Below are 13,502 nucleotides of genomic sequence, written 5' to 3' on the forward strand. Positions count from 1 at the left end.
TTGCTGAATCCAGGCTATACTTTGTGCTTGTGAGCCCAACCCCCATTTGAAGGTGTGTGTGTGTGTTGGGGGGGTAGCTGGGTGGGCAGCACAGCAGTCGTGGTGCCTTCCTGCTGCAGGTAAGGGGGTAGTGCAGGTGCTCAGTGCCCCCCAGCACCCCCATTGCATTGTGCATGAACACAGAGTGGCAAACTGGGTTTGTATCAGCCTGAATTGAACGTCTCAAGCAGAGCCAACCAAGCCTAAACACACTTCTAAATGTGGGATAGAGAAATAAGGCCAAGATCAGGTGCTCGCTCCAGATTCCTGCTTTTACACACTTATGAGAAGAGGCTTAATTAAATAAAACCTGGTATTTAATTAATCCTTAATATGTTTGCTTCTTGGGGCATGTTTGCTCTAATGGCACAGCACCAGTTTTCAGCGCAGGCTTAATTGATTGCAGAACTCACAGCAAAGAACTTCAAAGGCTGACGAAGATGCTCCCCAGACAGGCGCAGTTTGGAAACGTCAGGGTGGGATTCCACCAGCCCTTGTTATGTGTTAATTACCTGATATTAATTAGCAATCTAGTCACTGGAGACCAGGTCCTCGGTGTGCAAACATGCTCTGCATGCATCCAGAGGAGGGAGAGGCAAATCCAGCGCTGCTCAGATGGAGGAGAGGAGGTGATCCTGTAAGTCAATGCCATTAGCTCTTAATTTTGGTTGCTTCCTCCCAAAAGCTGCACGGGAGCAGCAGCCTGGGAAGCAGCATTCGGGGCTGTAGGGGCAGGATGAGGCTCAGAGCTGCTTTTGGAGCTGCTGTCTGGGTTGGCCCTGAGGTATTTAGGTTTATTTGAGCCTTTATTAGTTCAGCAAACGGCACTGAGATATTCACCTTTATCAGTTCCCTGAGCAGCGTGCTGTTGTTGGCTGCCGTACAGCAGCCTGGGCTGAGCTCTGAGTCACTCTCCTGCCTGGAAAAACAAAGGCCAACTCCCAGGAACTCTGCTTCCCGTCCTTCCTGCACAGACCCCATTCTATGTGCTGCAATGGGGCTGGGATGGGGCTGCTCAGCCTCCCCAGGCCCTGCAGAGCTGAAGGTTGTAGCGCTGCAAAACCTCTGCATGTGCTGCACTGTGGCTCTGATGGATTAAAACCTCAGTGATGGTGTGACCTCCAGCAGCTCTTTTCCTACTTGAAGAGCGTTCTGCACACAAATTAGGTGCTCAATTATCTTTGCTTTTCTATTAAGGGTTTCTAGCCATGGCTGCTTACAGCTGCAGGATTGGGCAGGCCTGGCAGCCTTGCCCAAATCCTGCTTTGCTGAGGATGCATGGAACGGGTAACTGGGGCAGGGGAGGGATTATTCCCTTGCTCCCTGCAGCCACATCAGTGGGGCTGGCAGGGACCTGCAGCACGTGGAGGTGACAGGAGCAGGCTGCTGTCATGCAGTGTCACCTCAATCTACCTCTGTTGCCTGACCCCTGCATGTAGGAGCATGGAGGTCTGGCACTCGCTGCACGTGGTGTGTGTAATTAACCCATTTCTCCACTGCAGGGCTCTGACAGGCTGTGTGAGAGGAAGCAGAGTGTTAGAACAGCCCTGATGCTGCTGTACGCTGTGCTTGCTGCCATTCGCTGTTCCATGCAGCTCCTCATGCCCTGGGTAATAGCTGTGCTATAAAGAGGAGCATTGCCCACCTGGGAATGAGCCGAGCTGCTGTGAGCCAGCAAATCTGCCTGGCAGAGCTTTCTGCCAGTGCTATGGTAAGGAGTGTTAGTGTTATGGAGATGACAGCTTCTCCAGGCCTGTCATTTCCCCCCCTACTCCTTCACTGTACACTGCTTGCTTATCATTGCATTGACGGTACTGCTGAAAACATAAACCAAAGGTCCAAAGCTCAAACATCTGTGTGCAACGGGTCCAGCAGCGTCTGCTATCGCCATCCACACCACAGTGTGGAATTACAGCTCTAATTTATGTACATGGGGTGACAGAGCAGGGCCCGATGTTTAACTCTGCCCCTTAGATTGCGGTGAACTCCAAATATTGCTGACAAATCCATAGAGAGAAGAGCACGGAGAGGCTCATGCAATGGCTTAAGTCAGAGGAGACCTTAAAGCTGCAAGGCCATGCTGGGGAATGCAGCAGCCCCTGCAGGTCCTATGGGTGTCTCACCATGCCAGACCCACACTGCTCCCATAGGGCTGACATTGGGGGCTGTATAAGGGTTGGACACAGCCCCTCCAGCCATGCACCAGCAGCTGGGGAGAGATGTGTGCTCCCATTGCAGCTCTGCATCCTGCAGGTGCAGCCCTGCCTGCTGGGACATGAAGTGCGGAGAGCGTTGTGGCTGCTTTGTAGTTCAGCTCCCAGCTCCGTGGGCACGCTGAGCTTCATCCTCACGGTGGGAAAGGAGGCAGCAGCTCCATGGGAAGGTGTCTGATCCACTTGAAGTCGCCCATTTCTATGCAGCCCCGGGGCCCGGCGTGGCCAGCTTGTGTGTGGGAGCCTGTAGAGGGCGATGCCATCTAGGTCTGGCTCCTAAATCGGGCTATCTCATTGTATCCCATTGCTTTCTGAAGCCCCATGTGCTGGAGCAAAGGTTCCTAAAGACCATTATGAAGGGGTGAGGAGCAGAGCCCACCTCTATGAGCTCTTCCATAGGGGGCAGATGGGGTGCAGAGCTCTGCATTCACGCAGCTCCTGCAGGGCCGGATTGCTGTTTTATAGGGTGAGAATCACAGTCCTAAGGCTGAGGGGGAGTGCTATAAGACCCCTCCCAGGGCTGCCATCCCGTGTGCAGGTGGAAGGGGGGCGGAGGGAGGAACGAAGCTCCGCCTTCTCCGGCGGGTTCCCCGTGGCAACAGCGGCGCTTCCCGCTGGGCCGGGCCGGACCGAGGTGCTGGAACCGGACGGGACGGGAAAGACGGGACGGGACGGGAAGGACGGGGCGGTCCAAGGCACCGCAGCCCCGGGACGCGGTGGGGTCCGGACGGGCTCGGCCCTCCCACCGCCCCGAGCATCCCCCCCTCGGGCCGAACCGCACGGGGGGGCGGCCCCGCTCCGCCCCGTCTCCGCCCCCGGTTGGGTGGGGGCGCCCGGCCGTGCCCGGGTACAGGCCGCGTGTGGGCCGTGTCTCCTTTAGACTTCATTGGCAACTTCCCTGCCGTGCCCGGAGCTGGGTGAGTGCGGGATATGGGGGGGTGCGGGGATATGGGGTGGGGGGCTGCAGCCCTATGGGGGCACGTAGCGCATTGCTGCTTTATAACACCATGGGAAACGATGGGTGATTTAACTGGTCGGCGGAAGAGATGAAGTGTGTGTTTCCAGGGTAACAGTGGGGTTGTTTGGCCTTAAGGAAGGAAAGCCGGCTGTGTTTCCTTGTTGTTGGAAATACAGAACCACTGCAGCTCTTCGTTGGAGCAGCGGCACAAAAATGCTTGTTATGGTTTGACATTGTAGGGTGTGGTAAGGAAACAGGCAGCGTATGGCAGCAATGCTGATGGAGTTGGCAGGCGGCTTCAGAAGGGAATCATCCCAAAGAGCTTTCAAAGATGGATAAACTTTTTTTCCTCGCTATCTTTAGTAGGATTTTCCTTATTGCGGCCGGTGGTTTTCCGTGTAAAAAACAGCCAAAAAGATGCATTAGCAAGTAGGTCCATTAGGGGATCATTAAGGAGGCCCGCAGCTGCTTCAATTGATGCAGCCCACGGTTCACCTGTGCTTTGTAGGGGATTCACCTGTAAGCCTCAACCTGTTCCCTTTCAGACCGTTCTCCACGCTGGTTCCTGCTTGACCAAAGCACCCGGTGATTCCTGCCTGCTATCAGCACACTGGGGAGCTCTGATCATTAAGCACTTGGTTCCCTTTGTCCCTTGCTGTATTACAAGCCGCGAGCGGCAACAATGTTCCCTTTCCTTTTTCCTTTAGCCACCCTGTTCCCAGCCATGTGCAGCAAGGAGCACGGTGTTCCCGAGCAGCCCCAAAGGGATACAGTAGTTATATGTATAGTTATATGCAGGGATGTTGGCACACACAGCCTTGTGCCAGGCTCTGCTCGCTCCCTATTTGCGTCCCTGGCTCTTTTTGCAGCTGACCTTGGCACCTCCCTTCCCTTTTTCACATGGCTTTGGTGACTGCAGGGTAAAAAATGAGCTCGTTCCTTGGTGCGAATGAGCTGCCGTTCTCTGCTTTGTCGGGATCACTCTGTGCTGGAGCTGTGCTCGCAGAGCTCTCTCTCTCTCTCCTGGCAGCTTTTCCTTGTGCTGTCAGAATGAAGCTGGTGCAGCTCCGGGTTGTTTCCTTGCTGCCTATGAGTTGCTCTGGAGCTGTAAGGGAGCGTCCCATATTGGTGGTGCTCTGAAGCTGCGTTGTTTGCTGGCCTGGGGATGTTTCCTTTGGCAATGGCTGCGTGGTTTTATAAAGCCCTGACTAGCAGAAGGGGTGTGTGTGTGTGTGTGTGCATGATTTAATGCAAGATTTAAGTGTTCAGCTTCCATGCAGCGCTGCTGTCCTTTCTGTATTTCCAAGCCATTGCTTTCTATAGGAAGTTTAGCATCAGGAGGATGTGAATAATGCTGCTTGGAAGCCTCTTTCCCTTTTGTAGCTTGGTGTGCTTCCAAGATGATGATGGTAGGGAGATACTCAGGGTCTTCCCACAGTATTTCTCAACACAGTTGCTGCATTCTGAGGCTGTTTGATTCCTAGCCCTGTGTCTATTCAGTGCATGGAGGTGATGTGCCCAGAGCAGCTCTCCTTGTGTACAGTGGGGCTGTTTGCAAATCTGGGCTGCAATGAGCTGCTCTGTGCTGCAAGCCCGGGCATGAGGCTTGCAGTGATGCTGTGAGCACAACCCCTATCACTTCTCCACTCAATGCACAAGGGGTGACGAGAACCTGGGGGGTGTTGCAATCTTTTAGGTGTGTTTTGTTTTAATGTAGGAATCATCCGAAGGCATCCTATGGAAAAAGCCATCAACTGCTCACATTTACATCTCTTAAAGCGAGGGCTCCCTGTGCTGGAGGAGCACATGGGGACAGCCTGGGTGTTACCGCAGGAGCAAACTTCAGCCTTTGGAACTCTCATTTAATGTGTTTAATGGCTCTGACAGCATCGCTGGGAGCAGCCCTCGCTGAACCCTGGGTGCACCTGTGCCCTGTGCAGCGCCGTGCGTGGGCTTGCCATGTTTCCCTGTGCTCTGCTCTGAGGGATGCTGGAAATAGCAGCTGAATTCCCTTTTTTCTGTCCTTCATCCCTGCTTTAGGACTGTGCATGCTGCGTCCAAGGGAAATCTGGCCTCCTCAAAGCCAATTACAGAGCTGCTCATTAGAACCTCTTATCAGCATTAACTGCCCCAACTTTCCATTCTGGGCTAGCATAAAGCTGTGGCGTGCCTTGAAGGAGATAAATGTTGGACTTGCAACAGTGTGAACACTGAAAGCTTCTTGCTCCTGTAATGATTATGAGTCAGGATGGTCGTTAGCTTGCTGCAACAAGTAGAAAAGATAACCAAACCTGCAGCAATTGGATTATCTGCCTGGTTTTCACTGGGAAGGGAAGAAAAATGACATGGGTACGCTCCAGAAGTTTCCCTAAGCAGGGAGCATACGAGCGTGCTTTCTTTAAGTGGAGCATGCAGCGGATGGGCAGCTCCAGCTTTGTGCAGCTCCTAATTGTCTCAGTGCAGAGAATTAGTGCAAGGCTCAGCGTGGGGTGGTGGGAGATGAGTGTGTTCCCAGGCAGAGCAGCCCTGGGCTTGGGGCAGCGCAGCAGCTCTGACCCACTTAGCAGCGCTCCTAAAAGCGGCCATGCGCTGCAGCAGGCGGCTCAGGAGCAGCAAAAGGGGAGGAAAAGAAAGCAGCTCTGTTGGGTTCAGTCTCGCATGCTTTGGTTTGGAGTGTTGTTGAGTTGCGTGAAAGAATAGGAGCGTGTGCTTTTGCTGATGAAAACCAAGTTGTTGCTATGCACGTCAGCCCTGTGTTAGTGTTTTTGTAGTGGCTGCTTTCTGCTCAGTGCTGAGCACACGCTTTGCTTTTCCTCCTGCTGTAGGAACAGGGAGGTTTTCCTTCTGTGATGCTGGATTTAAAAGAGCACAAAGGGATTGAAATCTGTCTGTCTTCTCTAACAGCGAGCTCAGGCTGCAGCTTGGACTCATTCCTGGCTGCCGTGCAGGATCAGTCCCTCTCAGTAGGAGCAAGCTGTGCCAGCACCCAAGAGGGTGTTTGTGTGCTGCTCAGCCATACAAGGCTTTCAATGGACAAAGCTGCCTCATCCGGAGCAATTTCAGCCCAGTAAAGCCATGATACATTTTAAACAGAGTTGGAATTTTTGGCTGCTGTGATTGTGTTTGATTCTCAGGGCAACACTCAGAGCTCTTCACTGAGCAGAACGAGCACAGATGCCTTTCTGAGATGGGCACTGATCCGGAGTTGTGCAGTTCAGCTGCTTTCCTCCCTTTATTTGGCGGCCTGGCAAGAAATGTTGTTTCTGTTGTTTGTTGTCAGACAGTGCTGTGACTGCATCAGCGCTTGTAAATACCGGCTGTTAGTGCAATTTGCACTTAGAATATTTAAAGCAGCCTAATGGTTACCTGTGTATCATCCTGTTGTTGCAGTGCGCGTATATGAATCAGAATCATGAAGGCTGGAAAAGACCTCTAAGGTCACCCAGTGTGACCATCCAGCTACCACCAGTATTGCACCCTTTCCTTAAACACCCCATGGGACGGTGACCCCACCACCCCCTGGCTGCAGAGATTTCCTTTTTTGTGTCATATTCCATCCTGCAATCACAGCAGCATTCAAGCAAATAGATGCCTTGGTTTAAGCAATGAATCCAAAGTGTTTCTAAAACGTGTTTGAGCGGATCTATCGTGTAATTCCTACTGGGCAACTTTCAGTTTACATTCCTCACAAAAGGCAGGGCATTTTTTTTGTAGTAAGAGATGACTTCTCACTCAACTGGATGTTTTCTTGTCTTCTCCCGTAGCCGTGCTTGACTCACCCATAAAGACTCGTCCATAGCTACAGGTCAGCATTTAGCGAAGGTCAGGGAGGCCAGTTTCTGCATGGTGAGCATTATGCTAATTCGGCTGTTAAACGTATTGGAATTGTGCTTCCTTTTGCTTCTGCAGTGCTTGCAGATTCCATCGGAGCCTCTGCTCGGCGCTTGGAGTGCTGAGGGTTGGTCTGGGCTGGGAGAGGCATCCTTGTAACCACGCAGCTGCCAGTCCTGCTTCATCCCCATCTAGGCTGGTGTTGGTGTCGTCCTTGTATATGAGGGGGAGCTGAGGGAGGCCAAAGCCTAGCATAAAATAGAAGATGCATTTTTCTTCCTGAAAGACACTTTTAATTGAGGTAAAAGGCTGAGGTGGCTGTAATGATTGAATTCACCGAGTGCAGACATCTGGATGTGTGGATGGAAGCAGGTGTGTAACTCAGGTCCAGCTGCTGAGCATCTCTTACAAACAATATAGTTGATTTTGAATCCTTATTGTTTTGTATGGTAGATGCATAGTTGATGGGGATGATTTGTGCACAAGCCTGGCTCTGTAAGGACTAAGTTGCTGTGTTTTCAGCTTCTCTCCATAGTTTTTTGCTCGGCTCCACTCTTTGTGTTGGAAATTTAACAGCTTTAATTCCAGACTGACAGACTTTCAGAATGCTGCCTTTATGGATGCTGAAAATGGATACTCTAAGGCTTAAAAAAGGAAAGCCATCTCTTCTGTTCAGCTTGGCCCTAGGAATGGTTACACTCTTATCTCTGTTACGTCCCTTCTAATAACAAATTGCTCCTGGTGGATTAGAAGCATCGTTGTGCCATGTGATGGCTGTGAGTTCTCAGGATGGGAATTCCTTTACTTTTCTGTCTGCCTCCTGCTTAGAGCCCCTTCATTCTGGATTTTGCCTGCTGCTGTAAAACCTTTATGAAGCTTGACCATCATTTGTTGCTGATGTTGGCTCCTTGAAGTGCTGAGACAACTCTCAGGTGGAACCCCACATCTCAGCATCCTGGTAATTACACTGGTTCCACCAGCACTCAGTGCGATAGGAGCATGGGAAGGTCTTTGAGTATGGGAGGAGCACCTACAGTCAGCGTTTTGACAACGCCTTCACCATGGACACTGGGCAGTTTTGGCCACATAGACCTGTCCTCCCATCCCGTCCAACTGCTTTCTGTTGCCTCTGGTTGTCTATAGGTTTGGCTGGGAAGTCCCTGGCGTCTTCTCCCTCTCCGTCACCTCAATGTTCTCAGTGCTGCCATGTCGGCTTGCTGTTGTTGGCTCTGTTGTTCTTTTTTCTCCCTCTCCACTCCAAGTTGTTAAGAGTTTATGTGTTTGAGCTGTTGACTTTCAGTTCATGGATTGTTTTTCTCTCTGTGCTTTCTTGAGCATATAAGGAGATGGAGGGGATCGCTGTAGTCATAAAGCTTCTAGATAGCTGGTAATTCATTGCAGGCCTCAATTTTCCATGTAATGTATTTCAGAGGAACAGTGCTCGTTAATGATGAGGTATTGTTATTGCTCACTGAGGATGGGTACAGCTGTGTTACTGTTCTGTCATCTTTAAGACAAGAATTCCTACCATGGTCAGAATAGGAGCTGGAAGCCATTCTGTAGTTGTAGGTGCCCAAGGCCATGGATGGAGCTGGGGGGGGCACCCAGCCCACAGCAGGGAGTTGGATCTGGGGGATCTTCAAGGACCCCTCCGACCAAAGCTGTTTCTTCAGGTGGTTAAATGTCAGAGTGACCTCTGAGGTGGCACAAGACCACTAGCATTGGGTTTTCTTAACGTTAAACACTGGATAAAGTGACTTTGTGCTTTCTCCCCCATCTTAATACCTTAATCCACTTTTCAGCCATCAGCTGAATGTACAAAAATGGGCAGCATTTATAAATGAGCGCCGGGAGCTCCGAGTTGGTCATCCTTTCTGAAGGTGGTTTCCTGGGCTGGGTCACAAATGCAATCCTGTTAGAATTTGAAGAGGAAGATCAGAGGATTATGGGCTTTGTCCTCCTGTATGGTCTCTTTGACACAAAAGCACCTGCCCTGCGGAGGCCAGCAGGAAATGGCTCTTTGCACCACGCTATTTCTGTGAGATGGTGACCTTTGGAGGCTCTGCTATAAAACAATCCCTTCCCTCTGCTTCCTCCCTGGTTGCTGTGTGGTTCTTCGCACTGGGGGTGGTCTCCGAGCTCCTATTACTGTCACAACTCAGCCTTGAGGGGGTGGCATCCTGTGCTTGAGTAGTGGGAGAACCAGCCCTCTTTCAGTCCAGGGGGTGTACATCAATTAGCCTGGGGTTAATTTAATTGCGATTCAGAGCGTGGTATGAGAACAAAAGAGAGATGTATCCGGGGGATTAATCCTCTTCCATTTGAGTCTGTGCAACGTTTATTTTAAACGTGGCAAAGTGTGAACTTAAGCTTCGTGCACAAAGACATTGTTGTTCCTGCAAATTAATATATAACTTCCTCCTGAATAGTAATGATTCCGAACAGGTTGGGGGAGAAGTGCCAGCTCACTGAGTTAACTCTTCATGCTCTGCGTGCCAGGGGCGTAACCCCTTCTGCATTTGGGACCTGTGCTTAGAATGATGCTCAACCAGAACCAACTGCACCCCTGGCAGTGCTTTGCTTTGTCTTTTTTCTTCTACCTTGAGTTCCACAGTCAAGTTTTCTTGCTTGCAGCAAGACCCGCTCATCAGTATTTCATCTGGTATGCAGCACAAGTGCTTCTGGAACGTCTGGACTGCGTATCATGCTGGGGAGGTCATTTGTAGGCATTGGTTGTGGGCAAAATGCATTTCCGAGGATGAAGCCTACAGGAACATTAGCGAGAGTTGAAGCTGACCACAAAAACAAATGTTTGATGACACGAGCAAACAGAGCAGAGCTTTCTGAGACCCGCTGGGAGTGCTGACCTTCTGTATAAGCACGCTCCCAGCCTGACTTCAGCCCTACTAGTAATTCACGTTGTTCCTGCTGGATGTTATCCAGCATTGGCAGAAATCGAGGTTCTGTTTTTGTTCTCTATTTCAACTGCTGAAAGAATTGAGGTTTCTGAAAGCACCCACCCACTAACGAGGCAGGTGGAGTCCCTCCCGCAGAGCACTCGCTGGGAACGGGGGATGAGTCACTCGGAAGGGTACCAAAAACTCCTGATTCACTGCAATTTCCGAGCATTTTTCCTTGGGGGAAGGATCGTTCTGTCTGGCTCTGGTGAGACTCATCACAAATGAGGACCTCTGTGAAACTCAGAAGCAAAGAGCTTGCGATGAGATGGGTGAGGAGGATGGGGCGTAGTGGGGTGGTGGTAACACAACTGCTCTAAAGTTGTGTTTTTGTGACTGTCCCGCCAGCTGCTTGTCCTGCTGCATCAGGGAAGTCCTCTCAGATTTATATTGTCCATTACACAGACATGCCATTGTATTTAGCAGCAAATTTATGAGTTGATTAGACGTGTAATTACGGAAGTTATGAGCGTGTAGCACTGGGTGACTCGTACCTGTTTAACTACCTTTGCCTAATGCGGGTTAAGGCATTGAAATTATTGACATTATGTATATTGAAATACCAGGTGTTGGGTTGCCCCCTCCAGCACTGAGATACCAGCATATAATCAAAAAGACAGAAGATATTTCTGTTCTTTAGTGCATGTCTGGATCTCAGTGAAGCTTTAACTGACGATAGTTACGCAATAGCAATTAGAGATTTACAAGTGCTTGTAAATGCTGCTATTTATAGGCTGACTCTTGGTTTAACAAAACACTAACCTTTCTCTGCAATGGGAGAAAATGTCAGGGTGGAGCAGTTCACCCTTGGGATAGGATTGGACTCTGATTTCCCAAAGAACAGTACTTTGACCTTTGATGAACTAAAAGCTTCAATCACGTTTGCACATAGTGAATGGAGGTCTTACAGAAGTGTTTGCATTGAAGACATATGGGACTTTGCAGGTCATATCTGTCTGATGAGATGTGGAGCGTGATTCCTACCAGTAAACTTTCATTACTGGCAGCAGAACAAGCTCCGTGTTCTCTTGAAGCTTTTTCCATGCCTTGTATTTCCTGTCTGTGCTGTAGGAAACCTTGTGCTCTTAGTGGGATGCACGCACACGGCTAAGCCAATCTTTTTTCATACGTGCATGAGAAGTGAATGGGATTAAATAATTAGCAGGACAGATCCTATCAGCGGCTCTGAGCATTGCAGGAGGCAGCAGAAGGATGGCTGCTTAAGAAGGGTTGCTGTAGGCTTTGATTCCAATGCATAGCCAGTGGGTGGGGGGAAGGAAAATAACTGTTCTAAGACTGAAACAGTTAATGGGAAAACCTTTCTTAGAAGCAATGGAATAAATCCAACACTGCACTGTGTCTCTGCAGCGTATGGGGATGGTTGTTGGTAGCTTCTGTGCTTTGATATACCAACAAAGAGCTGCCCAGCGGATAAACACACCGATGGCATTGCAGGGTGCTCAGGAGCTGCTGCTATTCTGCTATATGAATCTGTGTACCGTTGAAAGCATGCTTGTCTGTGAGCAAGGAAGTTGGCTATAATCACGTGATTCGTGGTGGAAAAATTATCTGCAGGCTGCTGCTCCTGTTGTCCTAATAGGCTTATGGGACTTAGCGCTGATGTAAGTAACAGCGGTGAGCTGGTGGGCACGGCGGGGCAGGCAGCTGCGTGGAGCCCTTCCATCCCCAACATGGCCAAAATGATGCCTTGCAGTGAGTAATCCGCTTTGGTTTCTGCTATGCAACATCGATGTGCTTTGTGAGGTTAGATTGCTTAATTAAAACAAAATGAAATGAAGGCAGTGCCACGGGACGGGAAGGATTGAAGGCAGTTTGAGCGCAGACAGGGCTCGTATATTGGCAGCATCCCATAGTGGGTTGGCAGGTTAGGGAGGTCCCGTGCACCCATGGGTGGGCTGAAGTTGAGGCACCATCAGTATGTTGTGGGCACGTGGTGGCACTGGGACACAGGGAGCAGGTTGTGTGGAGTATGGTGCCAGCAGGGCAAGGTGCTTCTTTCAGCCATATATCCATGCACTGGGTGAGCTTTAAGAGCCCCTTCTGACCAAAGCCTGTGATTCTGCTGTTTTGTTGTTCTTTTTCAGTTTGGGGTCATGTTTCTCTTGTAGGATAGCTGAGTTATCTGAGTTTAAAACCTGGTAATGGATTTCATGAGATCACGCAGGAAAATGAGTTTTGTCTCGGACGCAGAGTGTAGTGCAGTAAAATGAAGCAGTGAGCGTAAGGCGAACGGGTAAATGGTGCTTTAGGAATGTTGGCTGGGGAAAACACACCGAGTGCTGCGAGCAAGGATTATGTCCTGCATTATATAGCCACCGCCTTGCGTTCCACTGCGGATCAACTGTGATTCTGTTTAAGAAGCTCTGTGCTCCCTTCTTCTTTTCCAGAGGAAAAAAACTCTGATACTTAAGTGCTGGAAGGCATCAGGAAATACCCCATCCCTGCAGACACCCATGGTCAGGGGATGGGGCTGTGAGCACTGATGGAGCTGTGGGTGTCCCTGTGCACTGCAGGCAGTGGGAACAGCCTTCAGGGGTCCCTTCTATCTCAAACAGCTCTATGGTTCTGTGAAACCAGCAAGTTGATTTCTTGCCTCTGCTAGCATCACTCTTGCTTTCAGCACTGTTCCTCTTCTGCTTTTAGGGCATAGCTGCTCTTCACAAAGCCTTTCATCCTTGGAATGTTGAGAGCATTTTAATCGGATTTTGATGGTGTTTCTTAGAGTAAGGAGCAGGAGAGGGAGGAAGATTTCATGAGGATCTGTGAGATCGTGGAAGGAACAGATTGATCCCGATAAGCTGATTGGGTTGGGGGCTATTTTGGAAAGAAGAGGTTGCAGACTGGAGGGGTTTGGGGTGAGTGGTTGGGAAAGCAGTTTGAGTGCATTGGGAGGTGAAGGGGCCTGGCAAGGTGAGCTGGAGGGGAGGCTGCTGCTGCTGGTTTTCCTTCATCTCTGCAGTAAGAATGTGATTAAAGGCAGAGCTAATCTCCTGCCTTTATCGGGGAGGTGTAGGAAAAACTGCTTTGTCACTGTAGAAGCTGTGTTTATGTTGAAAATGGGCCATTTGAAGGTCAGCCTGCAGGTAGGCCTTCCCAATAATGTTGTCGCAGAAAGGAGATTTACAATAGAAAGTAAATTACAGTAATTGAGATTACGGTAACACAGAGCTCAGTGTTTAGCCAGTGGTTGACAGCACTTGAATTTGCAAATGGTACTCATTGAAATGTGGATTTAACTGTGTTTGCGTTTAATAACTATTGTGCTGACCAAATTATTTACCCTTCACAGTTGCAGGTGATTCAGGTGGTAATTTCTTGTTGATTCTTTAATAACTGAAAACTACACATTCACTTAATCCATATGGTTAAATCTGGTGCCTTTGTTTCCGAGCAGGAGCCAGTTTTTTGCCTTGAAATACTCTGTATTTTTGTCTCCAGTGGTATTACCTGTGTAGATCTGATTGCGTGCCATGCCACACTCTG

The 13,502-nt window shown here is 49.8% G+C and overlaps 1 protein-coding gene across 2 annotated transcripts in view; it reads left to right on the forward strand.

The window, feature by feature from the left end:
* Positions 1–3,038: 3,038 nt before the first annotated feature.
* KIAA1671 (KIAA1671 ortholog) overlaps positions 3,039–13,502 on the forward strand; it is a 44,886-nt gene continuing 34,422 nt past the window's right edge. Inside the window, exon 1 of one of the 2 annotated variants that reach the window (XM_015878195.2) lies at positions 3,039–3,169. The gene's annotated coding sequence lies outside the window, so the exon portion shown is untranslated. Of the gene's footprint in view, positions 3,170–8,715; positions 10,271–13,502 lie in introns of those variants that run through there. The other variant, XM_015878196.2, reaches the window with a different exon arrangement.

This window comes from Coturnix japonica, chromosome 15 (assembly GCF_001577835.2).
Source record: "Coturnix japonica isolate 7356 chromosome 15, Coturnix japonica 2.1, whole genome shotgun sequence".
NCBI classification, from domain to species: Eukaryota; Metazoa; Chordata; class Aves; order Galliformes; family Phasianidae; genus Coturnix; species Coturnix japonica.